The sequence below is a fragment of the Neopsephotus bourkii genome, unplaced genomic scaffold, assembly GCF_033783945.1.
Source record: "Neopsephotus bourkii isolate Nb327-2 ecotype Australia unplaced genomic scaffold, CSIRO-AGI_Nbou_v1 NB_1749, whole genome shotgun sequence".
Lineage (NCBI taxonomy): Eukaryota > Metazoa > Chordata > Aves > Psittaciformes > Psittacidae > Neopsephotus > Neopsephotus bourkii.
In genome coordinates, this window is record NW_026902223.1 from 563,721 (window position 1) to 576,351 (window position 12,631).

The 12,631-nt window shown below is 59.3% G+C and overlaps 1 protein-coding gene across 12 annotated transcripts in view; it reads right to left on the reverse strand.

Annotated features, from left to right (window-relative positions):
- RBFOX3 (RNA binding fox-1 homolog 3) overlaps positions 1 to 12,631 on the reverse strand; it is a 137,941-nt gene that overhangs the window by 67,186 nt on the left and 58,124 nt on the right. For all 12 annotated transcript variants that reach the window (XM_061377364.1, XM_061377362.1, XM_061377369.1 and 9 more), the window contains exon 2: positions 6,731 to 6,847. The gene's annotated coding sequence lies outside the window, so the exon portion shown is untranslated. The remainder of the gene's footprint in view (positions 1 to 6,730; positions 6,848 to 12,631) is intronic.

Genomic DNA, 12,631 nt, shown 5'->3' on the forward strand with positions numbered 1-12,631 from the left:
GGAAGAGGCAGCAGCGATGCTCGGCTGGGGCCGGAGCTTGCAGGAGAACTGGGATGGAACAGAGCTGCTCCAGAGTGAGCAGGAGGACAGAGGGGCTCGTCCAAGCACAGCCAAGGCTTCTTCTCTATGAATATGCAAGGAGCAGGCATTGGAGAGGGAGGGGATCTGCTCAAGCTAAAGGACAATGTTGGCACAAGTATAAACGGGTGGAAAAGGCTCCAAATAAAGGGAGGCAGAAGGAAATCGGGAGGTTTCTGTGCACAGGGAGCGACAGGCACCATCTGGGTGCTTGATGAGGAAAGGGGCTGTGGCTTGGACGTGGACATCAGGGACCAGGCTCTGACCAGGTTCTGAGCCTCTTCCTGTATCACAACTTCCTATATCTTCCTATACCACACCTTCCTATATCTTCCTATATCACACCTTTAAACTGCTTTTAAATTGTATGGGGATGTTTCCCATTTCAATTACTGGAGCTAAGCGATGCCCACATCTGAGCAGCACCTTCCCTACAGAGCAGCAGAGACCAAGAAGAGATGGGGGTTCACCCACGGACACCCACCACCACCACACCAGAGCCCTTTCCCACTGCATCCCTGGAACACCGCTGCCCAGGCACCCTGCTCCATGCACCACCCAAATCCCTTCCCTAACTCCATGCAGAACTCCAGGCTGCTGATCAGATGGAAAGTCTCCATCCCATAATAAACAGAGCGTACTATTTATAAACCTGAAAACGTCTTTATTATTATTATTTCCCCCAGAAATCCAGCCCCCCCCCCCCAGCGCGGCTGTTACACACACACCCTGCCGAGGACGCGCGGGGCCGCGGCGCCGGTGTCACCTCCGCAGGCAGTGCCCAGCGGAGCAGATGGCGGTGTGGGCGTTAGGTACCAGCCTCCTGGCAATCCGAACATCTGTTACCGTTAGAAAATGCTAATTGCCATCAATCAGGACAGCACCTACCCACATTTACATGCGAGCACAAAAAAATTACGTCTAAATTTCTCCGAGTACAACACTTGCTGCATGTTAAGTAACCGGAGCTGCTCAGATGCTGCAAGGCAGCCTGGCACTGGTGGCTGTGGGCGATGCACCGCATCTGAGCGCCCAGCAGCACCCGGCCTTCCCCAGCAGTGCCAAGGACCCGGCAGAGCCCATCCCTGGGTCAGAGCCCCCCGAGTGCAGGCACCCAAGGGGCGCAGTCCCCATTCCTGCTGCAGATGCTGCAGGGTGCGTGTATCTGTTACTGTGCATTGCTTCCCCCTCACCCGCAACACACCAGACCCACAGAGAGCACTTTACCCTCAGCTCACTCCCTCTGGCGACTGCAGAGCACCTTTGGGCCCCACACCCCAACTGTGGGTCTTAGGTATCCCCACTGCTGCTCTCCTCTGCCTGCCACATTGGGAGAGGCTGCAGAGCAGCAACTGCGTACCCCACTCAGCCTGGGCAAGGCACCAGCTAGGCCACCAGCATCTTGCTCCATCACCATGGACCACTTGAATCCACTGGGAATTGCCTGGCCCCACCTGGTCCTGGTGGTCCAGCTGTAAGAATATGAGACTCTCTCCATCCCCAGACACACAGGAATCAAAACAGCCGCACCTTGGTTTATCAGTTTCCATTATAAGAATTGTAGGGAAAGATTTGGAAGAACCCATGGATGTCACTGCGAGCCTATGGGGGGCACAGCCTGGCATCCCCTACACCCAGCCCCACAGCAGCCAGTGGGCTCCAAGGCTGAGATGTGACAGCACTTGTAGCATCTTCCCTCGGAGGTGAAGGGAGGCAGTGGGGCACCAGCTGCCAAAGTGAGATGCAATTCCTGTTTTGAACAGCAATTCCCATTTTGCAGCAGCAGAGGCACAAATCTGGACTAGCAGCCTGGAATGCAAAGCTGAAGCAGAGAAGCACAAACCCTCTGGGTTTCTTAACCCAGAGCATGGTGATACCCCAGCTGCAGCCCCCTCTGCAGCAGCACCAGGGGATGCGCTGGCAGCCGGTGCTCCTCACCCCACAGCACTGCTGGGCCCCCGCCACCCGCGCAGCACAGAGCTGTGCATGAATGCAAATGATGCTCCGGGCTGATGCCAAGATCTCCTTGTTCCTTCCCCAATTTAGGACACCTCTCGGTGCTGCAGCATTCCCGTAGCCGGGAGGTAGTTGCAAGGGTGTCAAAAGAGCATGCTGAGGCTCATCCCAGAGCGACTCCAGTGGCAGAGACAACCCTGGAAGTGCTGGTTTGCCCCCATGTAGCCTTTTCCCTTGGGCTTGCAGTCCCAGGTCATAGTTGTGAGACAAACTTCTTATTGCAGAAACCTTTCTACCTCTGAGCCATCTCTGGCTTCTGGCTCACAGAGGCAGCACCCATGCAGGGGACAGAGACCTTCAAGCACCATCCCTGATGATTTTGGGGGTCATTGGACTGGAAGAGTGGTGGGGAGGGGGCCATGCAGACCCACACCATCCATCCCTGCCCTTGGGGCTCTGCACCCCACCAGTACCCGGTGCACTCACCGATTCCAGCCCCATGGCCATGGCCCAGCTCCATCCTGCTGGTGCCACAACGCACCCTGTACCCGGGGCTGCCCCACGCCTGGCCCAGCCGTGCTGACCGCAGGTGCCGCTGCCTCGGCTCCTGCAGAGAACTCAGGCTCTTCCCAAAGAGGAGCAAGTGGAGAAAGGAGGAGAGACATCACTGCAGAGGTGAAGGAGAGAGGGCCATGGGATGGAGAAGCTGTGAGGGGGCACCAGAAGAGCCTCACCAGGTACACTGCGCTCTTCCCATGGCCAAGGGGAGTGGGGGACCACAGTGCACATCCCATTTCCTTGCAGCCATTTCACATGGTCGGGGGGCTTTGGCTCCATTCCCTGGCTCACCCCACATCCCTCCCTGGCCCTGGTTCCCTGACAGACTCCCACCGGCATGAGCAGGTTGCAGCACCGCTGCTGCCTTCCCTCAGCTCCCACCGTTAGGCAGCAGCCAAGGGAATCACTCCGAGGTACAAGGTCACTCATGAACACCATCTGCCCGAGAACCGCTCCTCGCCCTGGGGAGAGCAGGAGGGAAAGCACTGCAACACACCAGAGGCCACCGTCCCTCTCCACTGCCCCGGCTCCATGGCAGCCTACGGATGGGGGGACCACAGCATCCCCACCCTGGGGACCTTTGCCCCTTGCACTGGCAAGGCAGCCCCACTGGGGCAGCCTCCACATCCCCACAGCCCCCAGAGCCTCCAGGAGCAGAGGGAAAAGCCTCCCAAAGCAAGGTGAGGGCTTTGGTGCTGAGGAGCGTGGGGAGGCCATGGCTATAAATACAACCACCCCCAGCAGGCAAACACAGCAGGGCTGCCAGGATAAAGCACATTCACCTCAGCCAAGAGCCAGCTGCAGGTCACCACCGCTCTGAAGGCAAGTGAAGAGGAATGCGCCTGGCAAGCAGCACACAAACAGCGGCTGGGCAGAGGCCACCATTACCTCCAATGCAATAGTGGGGATACAGCCTACCTTGCACAGGAGGGACCAGCCACAGGAGCACCCTGACAGCCTCCAGGAGCCGCCTGCTCTCAGCTCGCTCCCTCCAGCACCACCCAGGGACTATTTATGGGGAGCTGAAGTCACTTGCACTCGGGCTCTGAAGTCACATTCATCTCTTGTTCTATTTCTCCTGCTCTTCAAACTGTCACAGCACGGGCGCTATCTTTACCGAGGCAGTTGTCCCACACACACTGTGTCCCAGATGCACTCGGGTCGCTGCTCGCAGCCAGGCGCTTTCCCAGCACCGGTTTCTCACCAGGAAGCACGGCACGGCCATGGCACGGGGCTGCCAGCACCAGCTTGGGCACCGAGCGAGGGACTGACTCACCCCCGGCCCAGCCAGCAGGTGAGGATTGCACTGGAGCTCCTTTGCAAGCTTAATAACGGGGAGCACATCCAAAGTGCTCAAGTGGTGCTTGGAGTGCCTCTACGGAGGGGGCAGCAGCAGTGCCCAGCCAATCCCCTCGGCAGGGAGCATCCCAGCAGCTACTCCTCACATCCGAGATGCTCCCGGCCACTGACAGCAGAGGTGGGCACCACTGCCCGGGGTCACCACCGACTGCCCGCATCCCCGTGGCCCGGTCCTGGTGGTACCGCAGCAGGCTCCGTGGCGATGAGATCCTTTCCATATGGGAGCAGGCAGCAGAGCTGCCAGCTCCCGGCTCCAGCGCTTGCTGCTACATCTGGAAACTCTTCTCACCCTTAATTGTGCTTAATGCTTTAACACGCGGAGTGACTAATAAGACACTAATTGGGCGGCGTTAGCAGCGAGAGCCGAGGGGGGAGCGGCGCTGGCAGTGCCCTCGGAGCCGAGCCGGCGCTCTCAGCCGCCCTGCTGCCGGCGTGCTGCAAGCACCACGGATCGCGGCGCTTTTCCCTTCTCGGCCTTGCCCAGCGCGGTGGGAAACCCGGCTCCAGCAGCGGGGAGAGTGAAGAGCTGCACATCCCAGCTCTGTCTCACGGCCGCCTGCGCCAGGGGGCAAGGAAAGAGGCACAAGGTCCTCCCCACAGCAGGCATCACCGGGACGGGCTCCGGCTTCCGTTGCTCGTGGCCGCAATGCAAGAGAAGCGATGAACAGCTCAGCCGCTCCCGGTAACTTGGTGGCTGTGGGGAGCTGGGGTTGCCCCATTGATGCACCCGTGCCCCAGGGAACTCCCCCACTGCTGGGGGTCCCGATCCTGGGGGCTCCTGGAGCTGCTGGACCTGCCTGTGCCTCTGCTGCTAGCCCCGTGCCCACTGAGCTGCTTCGCAGCGGGAAATAGGCACAAATCTCGTTACACACTGGCTGAGCCTCCCCGGGCATGTTTTCTATAAATCTCCCGGAATTTATTATATGATAACTAACCTGGAAAAGCTAAATTAAATCCACACCAAGAAACTGACTTTCGAGTGTGACCTAATTTACTCACGGGGAGAGGAGGGAGGGAGGGAGCGGGGATCCTGGTGCCAGCCGTTCCCAGGATGACCTCCCGGGGCAGCCACACACCCCCCGTCCTCCTTCTCCTCGCTGTGACTTTGGGGACGGAGCTGCGGAGCCTTTCATGTCTGAGCGGATCTCGCACTCCCACTCGCTGGAACAAAAGCGCCTCGAGGGCTCCCCTGTCAGATGTTTCTCCATTGCTCAGCTTCAAGCCTCCCTTTATGGAGCGCTCTCCTCCCAGGGAGGCTCCCGCAGGTTTGGGGATGATGGGGAGAGTGGCTGCAGGGGCTCCGCATTGATGTGTTCCTCCAGGCTGCTCCCACCACCCCAGTGAGCCTCATGCATGGCACCAGCACCAGCATTTGCAGCTCATGGCCAGCAACCCAAAGCCTTCGTGCATGGTCCACGTGAAGAAGGTGGCTCTCAGGAAGGGAGGTTTCAGGGCAGAGAAGAAAGCAGCAGGGAAGAAATCTGCCTGGGGAAGAGGCTCTGGTCTGAGCACAAGTGAACCCAGCTCTGCTCTGGCTCCCAGAGCAGGTCCTGACTGCAGTGGCTGCAAATTCCCACAGGACGGGCACTCACATCCTGTGCAGGGACACAACACACATGGGGTAACATGGGGTTACAACCGACTGCAAACTGGGGTAACAACCGACTGCAAACCCCCACAAACAGCAGCACAGCCCCAGCCCCATGACCAGTGCACTGCAAGGTCCCAGGGGAGGCACCCATGGCTCCGGCTCTGCACAGGGCACTCGTGATGGAGCAGCTCTGGTGCACCACGGAGCTGTGGGCAGCCCTGCACGGACCCTTGTCCCACAGCCCCATGATTCTCCCCCCAGCAGAGGCCAGGCAGGACCAGGCATCCCCCTGGTGCTGCCACCCCTGCCCACTGCCGGGCTCAGATCCCTGTGCAGGCAATGCGGGCAGCACAGGGCAGCACAGGCTGGGCCCGTGGCGAGGGCGATGTGGGCAGAGCGAGCCCGCGGTGCTCCGGCAGACCCGGGGGTGGGCTCGGGCTGGCACATGGGCTCGTGCTGTTGTTCTGGAACGGAGTGCACTGGCACAGCGGCATGTGGGAAGCTTGCATAATAGTGCCAGCCCACACTACGCCTGCTCCTTCCCAGCATGATCAGCCCCTCGCTTTCATGAGCAATAACATCCACCCAAAGTTTTCTAAAAGACAAGGGGAAAAAAGCTTCAAGGTGATACACAGAGCTCAGCTGCCTTTGCTGCCTTCAAACTGATTAATGCAGCTGGGGAAATCCATCTGCACAGCCTCTTTGCAGAGGCTTCTCTAATCCCCCTCTTGGGACGACCTCTGCCCTGCCGAGGGATGAGGATGCTCAAAATCTCGCTCCCTATTTGAAGATTCCTGAGCACGCTCTTGGGACCAGGGCAGAGGAGAGCAGCTCTGCGAGGCAGGGATGTGCGGCTCCCCAGCACCAGGACCCTGCCACTGCCCCACTGGCAGCCCTATGGAGCAGAAGGAGCGCAGCCCACAGGGCAGGACTAGAAGCTCCCATTCCCATCCCATGAGGAGCAGAGCAGCCATGGCTTCTCCCTGTGATGCTCCTTTCACCAGTTGTCTCACAGAGCCTGAGCCTTGGGCACTTGTGCCTCTATGGGAGGGTATGGGGTCTGTACTCAGTGCTAGTGCAGAGTGAACCGGGGGCTGCTGCAGCAGGCACAGCCCATGGGAAGCAGCAGATTCATCCTCCACCAAAAACCGTCTCCACACCCCCCCCACCTCAGTGGGAGCCACGTACCTGGAGGCCACGAGCAGGAACCTGGTGCTGTGGTCGCAAGCGGGAGCTCACACTCGCCTTTGCCCCTCGGAGCTGTCTGGAAGAGCCGTGGGGGTCTCAGAGCAGCAGCTCCTCAACCTGAAAGAGAGAGGGAAAGGCTCCAGTCCTGGCCCTGTGGGCACCGCTGCTGCTAACGGAGGAGGATGCTCTGAGCACCAGGGATGGCTTCCAGGGGCTGCTTCTTTAACAGCACAATCATCTCACACTGGAGAGAGCTTTGGAGAGTGGCCCCATTGCCCAGCATGCACAAAGGCAGCCTGGCAGCAGGAGCCTGCCCACCACAAAGCCCCCACAGAGGGGGAACCACATCCAGCCCCAGGGAACGGCTGCAAGGGGTGCACGGAGGGTCCCCAGCAGGACCATGTCCCAGTCTCTGCACTGATGCAGGATGCTGAGGCTGGTTCTGCTTCCCCAGGGAGCCTCAGCAGAGCACATGGGACAGATAGGAGGAAATGCAAAGGCTTCTTCCTGAGGGAAAAATACCCCTCCCTGTCGCCACCAAAGCCTCCTCCTCGGCATCCTGCAGTCCCACATCACACTCAGCAGGTCTGAGTTGGTTTTCCCTGACCCAGGTTGAACAGGAGATAATTTAACAGCTTGTCCCCCCAGGCAGCCCATCCATCCATCCATTCATCCATCCATCATGGCACCGACAGCAACATCCACCCCACAAACCTCGCCAGGCAGCCCCTGCCTGCCGGGGATTCCTGTGCCTGCGCTGCGCAGCAGGAAGGGCTCAGCACGCTGGGAGTGAGATTTATCCCCTCAGCAGAACAGGGGGCAGAGGCCGGCAGATAAGTCACAGCAGAGCTGCAGGAGCGTCCCTCAAGGTCCTCCAAGGTTGGCTCATTAAAAAGCGAGGAGAAGAGGAAAGGAAAGAAAAATGCCCGCAGTGGTGTGGCTCGCGGATCATCCTCCTGCCTCCCAGCGAGCCGAAACCGAGAGGGAAACAGAAATGGAGCTGGGATCCCCTGGGCTGGCTCTGCAGCAGTCCCCAGAGGCAGGCACCGGCATTCCCCAATCACCCATCCCAGCAGCATCCCAACAAATGCGGCAGCATGTGCCTGGACAGGGATGCCCGTTCCCAGAGGAGCAGGAGCACTGGGGGCAGTCCGAAGGGGCAGGAGGGATGGAAAGCAGCTGATGGCAGCCCACAGGCTCTTGGATGCTGGCTGGTGGGGGGGATGAGGGAGAAGACAGGCAGAGGGATCTCAAATACAGCACAGAACTGCCCCTGCAGCCTCATAGACCCCGGGGAGGCCTTGGCCAGGACTGCTGGGCTTGCTCCATCAGCACCAAACAGGGGCAGGCGCCTGTCACCGCTTTGGAGGCAGACCTCATAGAACCCCCAGAGAACGGTTTAACAGCACAGGAGCTCCCCAGACTTGCTGGAATTCCCCTTCTGCCTCATTAGTCCTGCTCATTGGGCTCTGCTCCTGGTTAGCATGCAGAGCTTGAGCACAGCTCAGCAGTGGGGAGCTCCAGCTCGCCAGCCCCACCACCCCAGCACTGGGGTGTCCCCTTCAACACTGGTCTGTCCCAGCCCGATCCCACGGGGCTCCTCCCCAACACCTTCTTTCCAACACAAACTCATTCAGCCGCAGCTTCCACGCTCCCATTGCAGGGTTTACCCAAGACCAAAATAACCCCCCCGTGCACAAGCAGCGAGGGCAGGACACGATCAGCACAGGGAAAGCCCAGCGGCATCCCCCAACCAAGCTGAACACACTCATGTTTTTTCAGCACCTTCTATTTTCAAAAGCAAACCCACGGGTGTGCAGGGGGCCGATGGAGCTGACGCATTCCCCACCGCGGCGGGGGCGCGTTCCCCCCGCACACGAGCGGTCCAGCCCCACGGGGGGAGCGGAAGCGGATTGTGGAGCCCCACAGGGCATCTCCCCAAGAACCACCAGGCTTTTACCACACAATAAAACACTGCGATTACATCTGCAAGCCAGCCCCGGGAAGGCTAAGAGGTTTTATCAAAGCCAGCAGCACCCCAGGGAGGAGATGGGAAGATGCAGCTGCCCTCAGCATCCGCAATCCCAGGGCCAGCCCAGCAGTTGCTGCTGCTGCTGCTGCGGGGAGGGCAGGATGAGGGGTGCAGGACAATGGGTGCAGGATCAGGACTCATTTTTAGCTGAGCCCCAGCCATTGCCTCTCAATCCTGGGAGGATGCTCAGCCCCAGCCCAGCACGGTCCATTGGACCCCACCGTGACAGTGGGGTGATGGAGGTACCCCTCTCAATGGGACAGAGGGGGTTTAGGCCGAATTCCCGTAGTGGTTTTTCCCTTGGTTGCAGAGGAGGGGGAGAGTGGAATTGCCTTTCAGCAGCAAATGCACTGAAGCAGCACTCTGAGCCTGTGCAGCCAGAGATACGGCTCCTGCTCCAGCCTGGATCAGGAGCTATTTCCCACTTATCTGTGCCGAGCCTGCTATCTGTGCAGCAGAACACGGAACTTGGTAATAGGATTTTGATGCTGAACAGAAGATGTTCCCCCCCCCAAGTCTCACTTACGTCACAGCTGGAGGTATCCATGTCCATAGAGGTGACATGGAGGAAGGCTAAAGAGTTTCAACTCCTGAGCTGAGGGAGCAGCTTCTCCTCTAGCTGCAAAACAGCAGAATTAAAGCAACCTAATATTAGCTGCCTGCTTTGTGCCTCAACTCCAGCACAGTCCTGGGGAGAAAAGCACATCCCTGTGGCAGCAGCCCCACAGCAACACTGACCCGCAGCACCACAGCCCTGCAAGGGAGCAGGCAGAGCCCCCTCGGGCATCACCCGCTCTGCTGTCGGCTGCATCCCGCACCACGGGGACCTCCCACACGCCGCCGCAGCAGCAGCAGGATCCAGGCTCTGGGTGGCAGCTCCACGCTCCCAGCTGCCTGAGGGCAGGTTTGTCACCTCCCTGCCACCCTCCTCCCCACCGCAGCGACAGGAAGGTCCCACGCAGCCCCGCCGCCGGCGCTGGGGAAGTCTCTGCCTGCCACAGACAGAGCCGAAGGGACGGGAACCACCCCCGCCCGGCGCGGGTGACATGCCACCCGTGGGAGCGCAGCGGCAGGGCTGTCACCGCGGCGTCAGGGCTGTCACCGCTTCCCACGGCGCAAGCCGGGCGGATGAGGGGCACTTGCAGGCAAGGCACAGGCGGGCGGCTCCCGGCGCTCACCAGTGGTGCTGGGGAGAGGAAGGTCCAGGCTGACACCCCGCTCATGGGGTGCACCCTCACCATGGGCGCATCACGGTCCCCAAAAGGCTGCGAGTGGGCAGAGGATGAGCGAGCCAGAAGGAAAAGGCTCATCAGGAGCCAAACAGGGAGGCAAGCGGAGGCTCTCAGGGGGCTGGATGCATCCCTTGTCGGAGCGCTTGCATTTTCCTAGCCCAGCTCTGGAGAGCAGGAAGTTATCACAGCCTCAAGGACCCGCTGGACTAAAGGTGCATTACGATTAGATGAAAGAGCTGGGGGAAAAAAGGAAAAGACAGGCAAGGAATGGAATCTTGAACTAAAGGATGGAGAAAATGGGCCCAGAAAGTGCCATGGGAGCCACAGGGTGGGAGACAGAGGGAATGCATCAGTCCCTGGCCCCCCTGCCTGCCAGGCAGGCACAAACCTGTGGAGCACAAACCCCCCAGGCTTTACAGCTCTACAGCCCTCTTGTTTCCAGTTTTGAACTGAGGAACATCCCCTCCTTCGCCTTCACTCATGCCCTGATGCTCGGAGGCAGTGCAGCTGCTAAGGCAGGGCTGGGGTGCTGCTCCCCTGGGAACCCCTGGGGCTGGGCATGGCACCCACTGAGTGCAGAACTGCTCTGCAGATGCACCTCTGCCATGGGCCGTGGTGACAGCCACCAGCACCGGGGTCCCACACCACCAGAGCCAGTGGCACCAGCGGTGATGACCAGGGAAGAGGGTGCCCCTGCCAGCCCCACCAAGGAGCACCCCAGCACTGAGGGAGTGAAGCACAGCACCATGCAGTGAGGTGAAGCAGCAGCGATGGCTGAGCCACCACGGACCCCATCCCACACGATGTGCAGCGTGTGCCGGGAGCCGGGGCAGAGCCAGGGCTGTGCTGCAGCCTGCTTCTCTGCACAAGTGCATTAGGTATTCTGCACAGCACTTTTGCTGTAAATCACTTCCTATTCAGGCTCACTGCTGAGGGTCTCTGAAGGTCGATTTTCCATGGTTATGACAACAAAAACTAAAATTGGGTCAAACCTGAAAGGTATTATCTTCCTCCAAGCTGCTAAATGCACAATAGTAATGAGGTTGGTTAAGCAATTCACCCACAGACTGCATTATTTGCTCTGAAGATGTATTAACCAGTTAAATGAGCGTGATAAGGCAGCTCTGCTTATTTCTCCCACCAGCCACACAGGAGATCTGAGGTTCTGGGTCTCCGTATCCCGGTTAATAGCTGGGACCGGAGCCACACTGACACAGGCGGCTGGCGCCACGCCACTGGGGCCAGGCCCTGCCTGGCCTGACTGCAGGAGCACAGAGGCAACTTTAGAGGCACACAGAGGCTGAGCCATTTGGGGAAATCATGACACTTCCTCCCTCCCCTTCCTCTTTCGTCTTCTAAACCGCTCCCCCCCACCCCACTTCCTGATGGAAGGGGATGGAGCCGCTGCCCACCCCGCCTGAGGCAAGCTGTAGCAGCAGCCCCGTTCCAGGATGGGATTTATCCCTGCAAGTGCACGTAGCTGAGCCGGTGGCTTGGCATCTGCTCCTGCTGCAGCCGATGCGTGGGACTCATCCCACAGAGCTGCCTTGCAGCCTGTACCCAGTGGATGCTGGAGGTCCCTGTGGGAGCTCTCCATACCCACCACTGTGGATGAGGGACAGTGGCTGTCCAGGGCACCCTCCTCAGAGCCTCCACTCCAACAGGGCCACAGTGCCCACGTGAGACACAAAGAACCTTTGTTTTTGTGGGAATTCTGTTGTTTTCCCTAAAACAAAACCCCATTAATGTAAATATAACTGATGTAAACAAGCACAACCCTAAAATCCACGTGCAGCTGTATGCAATGGGGGAGAGGGAGGGAGGAAGAGAAAGAGGGAGGGATGAGAAATGCTTTAATTAATCCTAAAATGAATGAGATGGAAGAACTCAAACTGCATGGAAAGCATCTGGTACCGTGCAGGAAGGGGCTGCCCAGGGCACATGGTCATGCCCATACGTGCACCCCATAGCAGCAGCCAACCAGTGGCTCAGTGCAGCAGGGACCTCATGGGCCATGGGATTTCACAGGGTGCACAGTCAGCCACTATGGGCAGCCCTTGGGGTAGGCAGCAGGGAGGAGGGCAGAGCACAAGGCACAGGAAAGCCGTGTTGTGTCTCCCGGTGATGCAGCTGGTGCTTTGCCAGGAGGAAGGAGCTGCATGGAGAAACGCCAGCACTTTCTAGCACAGAAGGATGAAGGCATCCTAAAGTGGGATCGATGTCAAGAGGAGCTCTGGGACCAGCACTGCGACCCCCACTGGCCACCTCCCTGTGTGGGATCGATGTCAAGAGGAGCTCTGGGACCAGCACTGTGACACCCACCAGCCACCTCCCTGTGACCGAAATACAGCTGCAAAACGGCACCTGGGGAAGGAGGGGTTGAAGGATCCTGGAGCAGGTCCCGAATGCTCGGAGAGGGAAGGGGCTGGTCATGAGGCTGGCAGGGTCAGCCAGAGAGGCAACAATGGATCCGTACAGTGCAGCGGGACAGCAGCGGTCCCCCTGCAACCTCCCGGGCTCTCGAGCGGGCACTCGGCTACCTGGGGACGTGTTCATCACATCGATCCCACTCCTCCTCTCCATAAAGATCTTAAACCCTGTCCCTTGCCATCAGCCACTCACTGGCTGTGTTTTAGA